General features: G+C 40.0%; 1 protein-coding gene across 2 annotated transcripts in view; it reads left to right on the top strand.

The window, feature by feature from the left end:
- Positions 1-12,918, top strand: part of Plpp1 (phospholipid phosphatase 1) — a 66,065-nt gene that overhangs the window by 17,237 nt on the left and 35,910 nt on the right. The window lies entirely within an intron of this gene.

The raw sequence follows: 12,918 nt of genomic DNA, 5'->3' as shown, positions 1-12,918 counted from the left end.
CATATTCCTGAATTCCCAACATTTAGGAGGCAGAGGCAGGAAGATTGCTTCAAGTCTGAGGGCAAGCTAGTTTACATAGTGAGACTGTCTCAAAACAAAAATGATGGAAGCATTGTGTTGGGTTTGTAAAGTCACTGTTACCAACTTTGACGAAGGAGTTTGAGATTTAGAGCCTGGGAGTAAGCATTTCAGAATTGGTCTGTGCAGTGTTCTTCTATCAGATCACACCGTTGGTTGGTTCTGTACGAAGAGAGTACTGTCCACTTGAGATTTGTTGGGATTCAACAAGAATGTAAATAAACAACCTATTCCTTAGGCTTGCTCCATTCCAATATCTGCTCTTTTTCTTGTTTCTTATGTTACAGGTATTTACTGTATAGTTGCAATATTGAATGCTTACTCTTAGCCTTAAAGTAATTCGTAGGAGTCTTTTCTTTGTCAGCTTATCTTCTATAGGAAACAACTTGAGGGCAAATATACATTTCTTTGAAAACTGGACACACGATTTACTTCCATAATAATCGTAACTTAAAAATAAACACTGCAAAAATTTTTTGTCCAGTATATTTGTGTACATTTTTAAAAAGTGTGTGTGTGTGTGTGTGTGTGTTGTAAACAGTGTACTAATTTAGATATGCCAATTTGGTGACTTCGTACTAAAGTGAGAGTTTTTTATATTTCGGAGGCACTAAAGTTAGTAAATGTTATTTTAGTTTCTGGACCTTTGCCACTTGGCACAATTTCAGACTAAACACACTCCATGTAAATGCTCTTAAGATTTGAAAGATATTTTTTCAATTTGGCAGTATGTAATCTATATTGTCTCTCAGGGTGTGAAGTCCTAGGTCTGGATCTCTTTGATTGTTTATATTCTCTCTACAGGTGAATGCTGGACTTTTAGCATGCTAGGCAAATTTTCCTGAGCTACCTGCATTATTTGTAGATTCTTGAAAATTTTCTACACATATTTTGAGCACCAAGATGAATCAGATCAGTCTGTTTTCTGTAAATTTGCTTAATGAAGCAATCTCCTTAAAGATTTTTAAATGTGCTCTCAACTGCTACCCTATACAACTTCCGAGGCATTTATGTATATGTACTATAGATGACTACTCTAGAATTTTTACAAGCAATCTAATTCGACAGCTTGATCAAAGTCTTGGTACCATAGAGAACAGTTGTTACCCATAGGTTAGGTTTTTTTCTTTAAAATATTCTGTGACTTCCAAATTTTCTAAAATCAATTCATATTTAATTGATGAACTCTAAAAAGACCACAAAAAAAAATTCATTGTAATTGTAACCCCACTGCCTGTCACCCAGAGGGCTACCCCTTTCAGTGTTGTGGCAACGGTGTATCCTTCCTGAGTTGTTTTTATATCTATGTGTCTGTTTTGATAGTGTCCTTTACATTAGTCTTAAATGGCTCGGAATTTGCTACATATTCTAAGCTGACCTTGAGTTTGCAGAAGTCCTTCTGCTTCTGCCCCAAGTGATGGGATAGCAAGCATGTTCCACCACGGCCAACCCTTCTTTTAAAAAAATGATTGATTTTATGTGGGACATGATGGTGTAGATCTTTAACCTCAGCACTTTATAGGCAGAGGCAGGCAGATCTATGTGACTTCAAGGCCAGCCTGATCTACATAGTGAGTTCTATGACCACCAAGGATATGTAGAAAGATCCTATTTCAATTCCCTTCCCCTCAAAACTACAGCAAAAGATATATGTGTTAGTATATTTTGTATGTATGTATGTATGTATGTATGTATGTATGTATGTATGTATATATGTATGTGTGTGTCACTGCATGCCTGATAGTAAGGCTGGAGGATGATATTGATTCTCTAGAACTAGAGTTATAGCTAGTTGTGGACTCTCATGTGGGTAGTAGGGAATAAATCCAGGTCTTCTGAGAAAACAACAAGTGTTCTTAACCACTGAGCTAATTTTCCAGCCTTTCCTTCTCTCCTTCTTCCTTTTCCTTCTTTTCCTCCTCTTCCTCCTCTTCTCTTTGTAAATACTGGGGCTGGAAAGACACTCATGACTCAGTGGTAAAAGGCACTGGGTATTCTTCCTTACAGCACCATTTTAATTTCCAGCACCCACAACCATCCGTAACTGCAGACCCAGGAGATCTAACCTCATCTTCTAGACTCCAATAGGCACCAGGTATGCACTTAATGCACAGATATACATGATGACAAAATACCCATACAGATCAAATAAAGTCTGAAAATGTTATTTGTGTCTGCATGATATGTGTGTGTGGGAAGGAGGTATGTACCATGATGTATATGTGGAAAGCAGATGATAACATAATGGGGTCAATTCTCTCCTTCTGTGATGTAGGTTCTAGGTTGTCCAGCTTGTGTGAAAAGTGCCTTTATCTGCTGAGACATTTTGCTAATCTGTTATCTTGTTTTTTAATTTTATATTTAAATATTTTTTAATGTTTGTGTGTGTGTGTATGTGTGTGTGTGTGTGTATGTGTGTATACACCACATGTTCATCTACTGCCTGTTGAGGCCAGAAAAGGGCACTAGATTTCTTACAACTGGAGTTACAGATGGTTGTAAGCTGCCATGTGGTTGCTGATAATTGAACCCAGGTCCTCTGGAAGAGCAGCCAGTGCTCTTCCCTGCCGAGCTGTCTCTGCACTTTTTTTTTTTTTTTTTACTTAAACAAGATTATTGTGACTATCATTATTACTGTGTGTGCACTTGAGTGTATGTTTGCTGAACATACCTGGAGGCTGAAGAGAGGGACTGATCCGTTGGGGCTGGAGTTACAGCTATTTGACTCCCCTAGTGTGGGTGCTGGGATCCAAACTTTAGTCCTCATGATAGACCAGAAATCACTTTTAAGCACCAGTCCATTTCTTCCAGCCTACTAATGTTGTTGGTTGTTGTTTTGTTTTTAAACTCTGCTGACTGCCCTGACTGCAAACTCCTCCTCCAACAGTTCTGCCTCAGCTGCCCAAATACCAGACTGTAATACACTCTGGCTCATCTGTTTACATTGTAAAATTGAAGGTAGTCTTTTCCTTTCTATTTTTTTTTTTTAACTTTTGAAGCAGGGTCTCCCTATGTAGCATAGGCTAGTCTAGAACTTATTGTATGGCTGAGCTGAGTTAAACTTGAAATCCTCCTGCCTCAGTCTCCAGAGTGCTAGGATTATCAATGTGTGTCATTGTGCCCAGCTAGTCTTCTTCAGCATTTTAGTGGTTCTGTGATGCGTCAGTGTATGTGACTCGTCACGTATTTGTGTGTGCATGTGTATGATGACTGCCCCGTGGAGGTGGAGGGGAGACTAGCCTTTGAGTTGGCTCAGTCCTCCTCCATCAGGCTTTACTTGCTGAGCCAGCTCACAGGCTCACATTTGAATATCTAGGTTATCTGCAATTTTTGATGCATGTAACATCTTTGAAGAAACTTTGGACTCTTCAGGTCACCTTTGGTATCTCAGTGTTCTCTGGTCTATTCTATCAGCTTTTCTCCATCTTGGTAACTCCTTTAACATCAGAAAAAAACAGTCAAGAAAATTAGATAGTGTTAACTATGAGACAGTGAATTTGCTAGTTCTGTGAATTCAAGGATTACAGAGGCATTTTATTTAGAATTATAATACTTGAATTAAGCATTTGGATGGATTTGCATATCATAGCAAAAGACCAGAAGAGAAAGATTAGGGAAAAAAAGTGTTTTTTAAAGATAACTCTTAATATGCCAGGGCTTTTATCCAAAATATTTCTGAGTGATAGGTAAATATTACTTATTTACTAGATGAGGAAACTGAAATTAGGAAAGAAATGTGCTGATTCTCATTCAAGTAGTTTCTGGGAATGTGCCAGAAGCAACCCAGTGCAGGCCCTGTCCATACCCAGCCTTGTTCAGGACTCCAGCCTGCTCCATCCACGGAAGCAAGGCTTACAGGAGTGTTGGAGTAGACACTCACGTGGCAAGGAGACCTCTGCCAGGTGGAGGCGAGAGGTCACTGTAGGGCTGTACAGGTGCAGCAGATGTGGAGGTGACATGGAGCTTCGGGCAAACTGCAGTGGCCGTCCCCTTGATTTGTTTTGTTTCACAAATGTAAATGTAAATCTCTCTCTTTTGGCATATAATGAACTTAGATTAAAATTTTTCTAAAATTTTTGTTTTTATTTGTGTGTGTGTGTGTGTGTGTGTGTGTTTGTGCGTGTACATAAGTTTATGTGTACCATGTGTGTGGGAGTGCCCGAGGAGGGCCAGAGGAGCATCAGATCCCCTGCAGCTGGCATCACGAGTCACTGGGCATGCATGTAGGTCCTGGGAACCAAGCCCAGGTCCTGTAAGAGCAGTCTGTACACGTAATCTCTCCAGGCCCATATCTAGGTGATGTAGAATTTAGCCATGTAGTTGCTACAGAGTCAGGATATAGAACTGGTCAGTTTTTCCGTACGTCACTGGTTTATCATTCTTTCACACTCCTTTGTAATCTACTTCTCCCACTGCCCTCTAGCTCTGGTAACCACTGAGCTGGTACCCATCCTAGAATGTCATATAAATGGAATGTTGTATAATTCATATAAATGGAGTTAAATGATGTGTGTAGCCTGTTGAGTCAGCGTAATAATGCATTTCTGATAAGCTGCCCATTTATGGTGCACATGTTCTAATACAATTTTGCTGTCCCTTTCAAAATGTGTCCATATTATTCCCAACACCTATTCCAGTTCGGTAAACAGAATGTTTTTGGCATGATTAAATTATAGCTCCAAGTACCCATGAATCAAAAAATTTGCCCTGATAAGTGTTCCAGAGAAGGGAAACTAGAAATAATCACATATCACTTAGTCATTTCCCTACCTCTTGCATCCAGAAAGCCAAATGGAAAATTTGCTACTGACTCTGTGACCTTAGTGTGAAAAAAGAGAACAGCTGTTAGCACAGGGAGTGGAAGGAATGAGTGTGCTTGGCCAGTTGGCCTGTCATGTGCTTTTCTGAAGGGAACAACAGGTGACCAGCAGGTGTGAAAAAACAGGTGAGCCCTTCCCCCCAACTCTCTCTCTCTCTCCCTCTCCCTCCCTCCCTCTCTCTCTCTCTCTCTCTCCCTCTCTGTATACGAATCTGAGAGTATGTAGTCAAGTACCCTACTGTAACAGCTTTGGCAAATTTTGGCTTTGTTTTGTGTTCTTGTGATCCTGTGGGTAGATGATCTACCATGGAGCACATCCTCAGCCCCACCTCTGGGTTTCTTTTTAAAGCTGTTTAAATATATACCTAAAAAGATTGTAGGTATGTGAATGAACTAAAATGCTCCAGAGTTGAGGATATTGTTGGGAATTACTGACCCAAACCTTTAAAATGCAGAAGCAAACAAACACCTGTCCCATCACACACCCAACAGCTGGCTACCGGGGAGAGTGAGTGTCTGAGTTTCTGATGCTATTTAACTAAGAGATACTATTAGTGATAATAATTTTTAAATACTTTGCTTTAGCTTTGTCCCGTCTGTCTCCTACCCCCACGCCCACACCTGCTGTTTTAAAAGCTAAATCATGACTAGCCATTTCATAAACTTGTAAATGCACCACACACCCATACGTGTTCACAGGCCTCATTTTCAATCTATTGACTTCCTGTTTTTTATCCTTTTGATTTTTCCTGTGCTCCTAAAAAAAACAAAAACAAGAACAAAAAAGTTACTTTGTTGACACTTGTTTAATTTCTTTTTCTTTCAGTTTTTTGAAACTGGCTTATTACTATGTAATTAATTGTAAGATTTTTGTTTATTTGAACCAGGTTCTTATAGCCCAGGCTATCCTGTTATTCTTCTTTCTCGTTTTCATGGGTGTTAGATTACAGGCATGAACCAATACACATCAATACACATAGCTTTTGTATATCCTAATTAAATAATGTGGTGTGAGATGCCCAATACTATATTAATTAATTAATTGCTATGCTCCTCATATATGAAAATGGGAATAATTTTAGTTATAATTATTAAAACTAAATTAGTTACAATTAAAAGTCAATACATAAGTCACACTAGCCACATGTGAAGTGTTCACTGTCCTCATGTGGCCGTTTGATTTTTCAGAAATTCATTTGACTAGCACTGCCCTGAGCTTTTCTTCTGGTTCTCATTAAATTAAATATGGTTTACATTAATGCAATTTATTAATGATCAATAACTTGGAAATTTTGTGACTGTTTTGAGATAGTCTTCCTGTACAGCCCAGGCTGGCCTCAGATCTTTGCTTTCCTGTCGTCGACCTCTGCCTGTGCAGCTAAGTCTGATTCACTAGAGTAGCGTTCCTTCGTTCCTGCTGTAATTAAGATAGTACCACCCTCTACAATCCTGAGTGCTGTCCTGAGCACCAGTGTAAGCTGACGGTTCAAGAAGTTCTGACAGAAGTGACCCCTTCCACCAACCTGTTGAGCCTCCAGGCTATTTCTACTTCTCTATAAGCTAAGCGATTCATCTTTGGTTTATTATTTTTAGGTGATACAGTCATTATAATTATGCAGTAGATCTCAAAAGTTGCAAGAAAGAAAACCCCTAGAACAGCAGCTTTCAACTTGTACATTGTGACTCCTTTGGGGGGACCTGAATGACTGTCTCACAGGGGTTGCATATCAGATGTCCTGCATATTACATATTTACATTACAATTTATAACAGCAAAAGTACAGTTATAAAGTAGCAATGAGATCATTTTAAGGTTGAAAATCACAACAACATGAAGAATCATATTAAGGGTCTCAGCATTGGGAAGGTTGAGAACCAGTGCCCTAGAGTCAGGCATTCAGTGTAAATCTTCTGGGAGGCGCCATTCAAGCCTAGCAGCCAGTCATTGCTACTTACTGCATTGTTCTCAATTTTAAACAGAATATGAAGACAGGCTGGCTTTAAACAATTTCTTACTGCAGGTAGGGCTTTTTCAGGAGAGATATGTATAATTACAGGAAAAGGAAATTCAGGGAAAGGATAGTATGATTTTAGGTAACTTATAAGCATAATTTTAGGGACTAAATATTGTGATGAAGCATGTAGAGAATTTGAACGTGGTCTTATACTTTTGTTAGAAGGTAGCCAAACTCGAAGGTGTGTACAGAAGGTGTGCACAGCAGGAAGTGTGTTCTACCTCTGAAGGTACCAACTTCAAAGTTGATTATAATGTAGCAGAGGACTGCCTTGTCTTTCCTCATGGGAGAGGATGCACCTAACCCTGAAGAGACTTGATGTCCCAGAAATAGGGAAATGCTGGGGGCAAGAGGCGAGGTGGGGGGTGGGTGAGTACCCTCTCAGAGGCAAAAAGGAAGGGGGACCAGGAAGGAGGCAACATTTGGAATGTAAATAAATAAAATAATTTAAAAAAGGGAAAAAGTTGATTATGTATTTTTTCAGACTTTCCCAAGTGTATTGTAAAAAAAAACACATTTGTCTTATATTAGTGAAATTATATGACACAGAATGATTTTTAGATAATTTTGCTGAATACAGTGAATACATTTCTTTGTATCTGATCCATACTCTTATTACGGATTAAGTTTTTTACTTTTAACTTTTACAGATTCTGTCATTAGGAAATCTGAAATACAGTTGTGCTCCTCTGTGCAGATGTAACATGCTTACAGCGTGTGAGCATTAGTATAAGGTTAATGACCTGTAATAGTTGTTCAGTAAACGTTGGTTTCTCTTGGAATGCATGAGCAGGATGATGTAATGTGATCCAGTTGTTTGATTTGTTTGGTGAGACTTAGTAAATATCCACAGACAACTGCACTATAAATCTTTCTGTGTGAAACAGATCTTTCCTTTAAACATGTTTGTACTTCGGGATGGCTCAGTGGTTAATAGTCCTTGGTGCTCTTACAGTATACTGGCTTCAATTCCCAGCATCCACATGCTGGCTCACAACCATCTGTAACTCCAGTTCCAGAGGATCTGATGCCCTCTCCTGACCTCTGCAGGCATGCCTGTGGTGTACATATGGTACCTGCAGGCAAAACACTTATCATGATATAACTACATTAATTTTAAAAACCCAAAATATGTTTTTGCCTCAAGAAGTGGTCACAATAAGACTTATACTTTTTATTCATAGTATATAGATTTTATGTACTCCAGACTGCACCATGTGATACTTTCAGAGTCTTAGAACAGAGGTATAGAAGTGGAGTTTCCTTGCTACCTTTGAAGATGTGTGGAGTGAATTGGAAATTTCATGGAGGAGTGGAATGTGTAAGTGTGATCCATAGGTCACATACATATAATATGTATCTTGTGTTATGTATCATAGTATAGTGTTTTATAGTTCTGAAGAGGACAGGAGCTAAACCCAGAGTGCTTCCTTGATAGGTCTTATTCTTCTCATCTCATTTGTAGGTCAGATCTTTTTGTTTGCCTGCAAGAGGGTGGAAAATTCTGTTTTGGTGTGGGTCAGTTGAGAAGAGGTAGTTGGGTTCCTGCCTTTGTTTGTACTGAGGAAAAGGTGAGGGGCCCTTGGGAAAGCAGTGGTTCTATAGTAGCCACAGCTGAAACTTTGTTTATGGGTGATGCTGGGCAGGACGAAGTTGACTTCAGAATTCTGGGGACTTGTAAGTGATGTTTACCTTAGTAATTAACATAGTTCTGGTTAGTCTGTTCATCTTTATTAGCTGTTTGTATTGTCAGTGGAAAGACAAGCTTGAGAAAGAGTAGTGATTAGAGTTGAAAGTGTTCCCCTTACACAACCCCCTTTTCCTCTGTGTGTGTGTGTCTGCGCATGCATGCACATGTGTGTGTACATTGTTGCTGGAAATTAAACCAAGACTTCACGTATGCTCAGCAAGTGATCTGACCTGAGTCCCATACCTCCAGCCTATTGGTAAGCTTCAGATTGTTTGCTGATTTAAACTTGTACCATAAAGAAAGGAAATTTATATAAAGCTTTTCAGGAAATACTTTCGTTGTTACACAAGATTACTACGGGCTCGAAAGGTTGTTGCCAGCTTGTTTGTTCTAACAACATTCCTTGAAGTGCTTACTATGCGTAACACTATGGAGAGATTATTATTAAATGGCAGTGTACTCAAGGTTGGTAGGAGAGTAGACTCTACACAGCACCATAGGTGTGTGTAGTGAGAGCTGTGTCTATGTGCATAGAGACATCTGCAGGACTCCCTTTTTTTCCTGTTCCCATGTTTATTTCTGGCCCTCAGTCTCTTTCCTGTACAGGAGTATTTCTTGCCTCTCACCTTTCCCTCTATCTGCTTCCATGTTGCTTTACGTAGCTCTTCTAAGAGTTCACAATCATTAAATTGGAGAGTGCTCTTACCCACAGGATAAAGTCCAGAATTCATAAGCTGTAGTACTACAGACTCCATCAGTAGTACTCTTTCTCTTATTCTCAGATACTGTTTCCCACACATTTCTGACTGCCCTCAGCTTCTGCCTCTAGAATTGGGAAACTTCCACATGTTTGGGGCATCTGATCTCCATCACTGTATCACACCTGCCCTCTGCATCAGGCTGACCGTTCCTGTTGACATCTACATGGATTTACACAACGGAAAACACAGCAGGAGAAGAGTGTGCTGGTTGTGTTTACTCTCCGGCCAGTTCCCGTCAGATTGCTGGCAGCAGCCTAAGGAGGCTTCACCCACACCTTTCACACTTTGAGTTCCCTGAGGTTTAGCTTAATACCTAAATGTCTTGTGCCTAAGCTTTTGTGTTTTGCTTGTGTGTATGTCTGTCATGTGTGTGCAGTGCCCATGGATGCCAGAAGAGAGCATCATATTTCTTAGAACTGAAATTACAAGTGTTTGTAAACTGTTACATGTTTGCTGGAAACTGAACCCTCCTCCTTTACAAGACCAACAAGTGCTTTTAAAAGCTGAGCCACCCCTCCAGCCTCAAACACTTTTCTTTACCTTTGTTTTTACATGGTAGAACTAGTTTTCTTTACAAAATGTGGCTTAGATTTATTCAACTGGAATATTTTACAACAGCACATAGTTAAGGATCTACACACTGTATATAAAATGGAAGATCATTCAACTAGAGGCAAGCATGGGAAACACACACATACTTACATGCTTCTAGGTAGTCATTTACCTTCTTCAACTGTCTTAGAAGAAATACACAAAATCAGAAGCATAGTGATGAAGAGACCAGCACGGGCAGGAGCCAGAGGATGGAGCACAGAGAAAGGCCTTTGGACACCAGGCACATATGCGGTGCACATATGTACGTGCAGGCAAAATAACCATATACATAAAAAAGATATTTTTTACAATTAAAAATTATATATATATGCTTTAGATACTAAGGAAAGAATGTTCTTGGTTTTCTTTAGAGAAGATTCCTCCTGTACACTAATTTGAATATGCATCTCTCCATCAATCCCTTAGAATATTGCCATTAGAAATAATCTCTGTAGCAAATACAGGATTTTTTAAAAAATTGTATTTTGAGATAGAGTCCCATTGTATCATCTTGGCTGGCCTGGAACTTACTACATAGACTGGGCTAGGGTGGCCTTACAGAGATCCTCCTACTCTGTCTCCAGTGTCTGAGATTAAAGCTATATTCCACTACACCTAGCAAGAATATTCATTTTTGAGGTAGGATCTTATTGTATAGCCCATGCCTGCATTGAACTCATGATTCTTCTGCCTCAGTTCCCTAAATTCTGGGGATTGGCGCATATACCACCATGTAGAATTGATTAGATGGAAGAATCTTGGTCCCTTTCCCGTTTTTCCTCCTCCCTCTAACATGTAACATTTATGAACAGTAGGGGAAGTCATTGTAATATGACTTGAAGAAAAAGATGTTTAGATAACGACAACTCACACAACAGACACGAAGGTAGGAGGGAGACATGTTGAAAGAAGGGTTAATGAGGAAGGGAGGGAAGGAAGGAGGGAGGGAGGGAGGGATGGAGGGAGGGAGGGAGGGAGGGAGGACACAGTGAGAATGGCTAAAGCCCATCATATAGATTCACAGAACTGTATAGAATAAAATGAACTTTCAAAAAGGAGCCTTGTTAAGTGGATGACTTTCCCTCAGAGCTGGTGGTCTTCACTGAGTTCTCTTTCTCTTCAGTGTGGCCTTCAGCACCTGCATTCACCTGCAGAGCTGGCTGCGAAACACTTGGAGCGTTGGCTTTCGTATCATAGCATTGTCCTTTTCTAGAGTTCGTCCATTCTTCAGAGAATGTGCGTGCTGCTGAACAAGATAGACATGTTGTTCCCTGCCCTCTAGAGTATAATAAACTATTCTTCCCCCTTTTATCATCTCTTTTCATGGTTTTATGAAGACTGTTAGTTCTTGGCTGTTTGCTCTGTTATTCTTGACTTTATGCTTCCTTTGAGAACTGTTTTATCCTAAGTTATAATTTCAAATGCTTACACATCTGTATCCTGAGTTTTATTTATTTAGCTCTTTAGTAAAGTTTTATTCAGCTCTAACTGTGTACCTGATAGAACGTGCACAGTAATAATACGTGTCTGCTTTTAGAGTTACTGAAAGATGTGTAGAAAAGCAGGGCAGTTGTTCACAGAGCCATGGGACAGGTAAGGGAATGCCTATCTTGAGGAGGAGGGGGGGCAGCTCTCATCAATAGAAGGCTGAGAATACAGGGCAACTCACAGGAGTTCAAAACATAGTAGTGATTGGGGGCCTTCAGGGCTGTGTGAGGAGTGGAAGGCAAGGCCGACACCCTTTAGGAATTGACAGACGGACCCAAAGGCAATCCTCTGAATACTGAGCTCACATGGGCTCACCATGAGTGAGCTCCTCCTTCCAGTTTCATGACTCTATCCTAGGGCTGTTCTCTGTGCTCCAGACTCTGCCTCTGCAGGTGTGAGCAGTCTTCAAGTTGTCATTCCTGTATTCAAAACATATTCCTTGCATCTTTTTCTCATAGTTGGCACTATCACCCAGTTTCTGAATCATTTCGAAGTTGTATTAAATATTTCCTTCTTCTTGCTCAGTGTTTTAAATGTTAATTTCTAAAATACTTACTTTACTATGTTACTGACTTTGACCGAAAGAAGACAGATTTTTGTGTCCTACAAGATAAATTCGTTTTAGGCCAATGCTTTAAACCCAGAATCCTTTAATAAACAAAACTTGAAGCCCTCATGCTATCATCAAAACCTCAAACTTACAGAATGCAGAGGTAATTAGCAGCAAAGATGTTCCTCTGTGAGGTCTCATTATGAACTGATGTATTTATTTTAACTGAGCAAGCATTTTTTAAATGGACAGATCCACTGCCCCCAGCCTGTCCTCATCAGCATGGTTCTTTTACTACAGTTAGCTCACCTGTATCTACAGGAGGAGGAGCTAGTGTTAGAATCCTGGCTGCCCCCACTTAAAGTTTCAGCGCCATTCTTCATTTCTTTAAACATGAGTAGTAACTGCCATGAACAGTGGGGGTTCCAGGCCTGTGTGTTGCAGAGAGATAAGGATTGAGTTCCTCTGTGCTCTCCAGTGCTTGGCATGTGTGGGCATGCAGTGTGGAGAAGGTCTTGTGATGGATGGACCCCTTGCTTAGTCCCTCTGATTTGTTGCTGCAGGTCTGGTGCTGTCCTTGCTCCTCCTGTGCCTCCTGCTCCCTCCTGCTGCCTCCTGTGCCTGTGCTTCACCTGTTTGTTGCCTCTTCTTTAATGCCCTTTTCCGATTACCTCAGTTTGTGCTCATCTCTGAGTTTCTGTTGGCCCTTTTGTACCATCTTAATAATTATGTTTCTGCTTTCATGGTGTAACTCTGCCTTCATTCCCCTTTGGATGTGTGTGTACTAATAATAGTTAATAGAGTTACTATGTCACAGTCAAGATACAGAAGTTTTGCTACTCTTTCCTGAAAAAAAAATGTCTGTGTTGGTATTTCTTTGTAAACAATCTCTCAAGTATACATTCTGTTTTACACAATGTAGCC

Source organism: Grammomys surdaster, unplaced genomic scaffold (assembly GCF_004785775.1).
Source record: "Grammomys surdaster isolate TR1022 unplaced genomic scaffold, NIH_TR_1.0 99, whole genome shotgun sequence".
In the NCBI taxonomy this organism is placed as follows: Eukaryota; Metazoa; Chordata; class Mammalia; order Rodentia; family Muridae; genus Grammomys; species Grammomys surdaster.
This window is presented reverse-complemented; position numbering and strand designations above follow the sequence as displayed.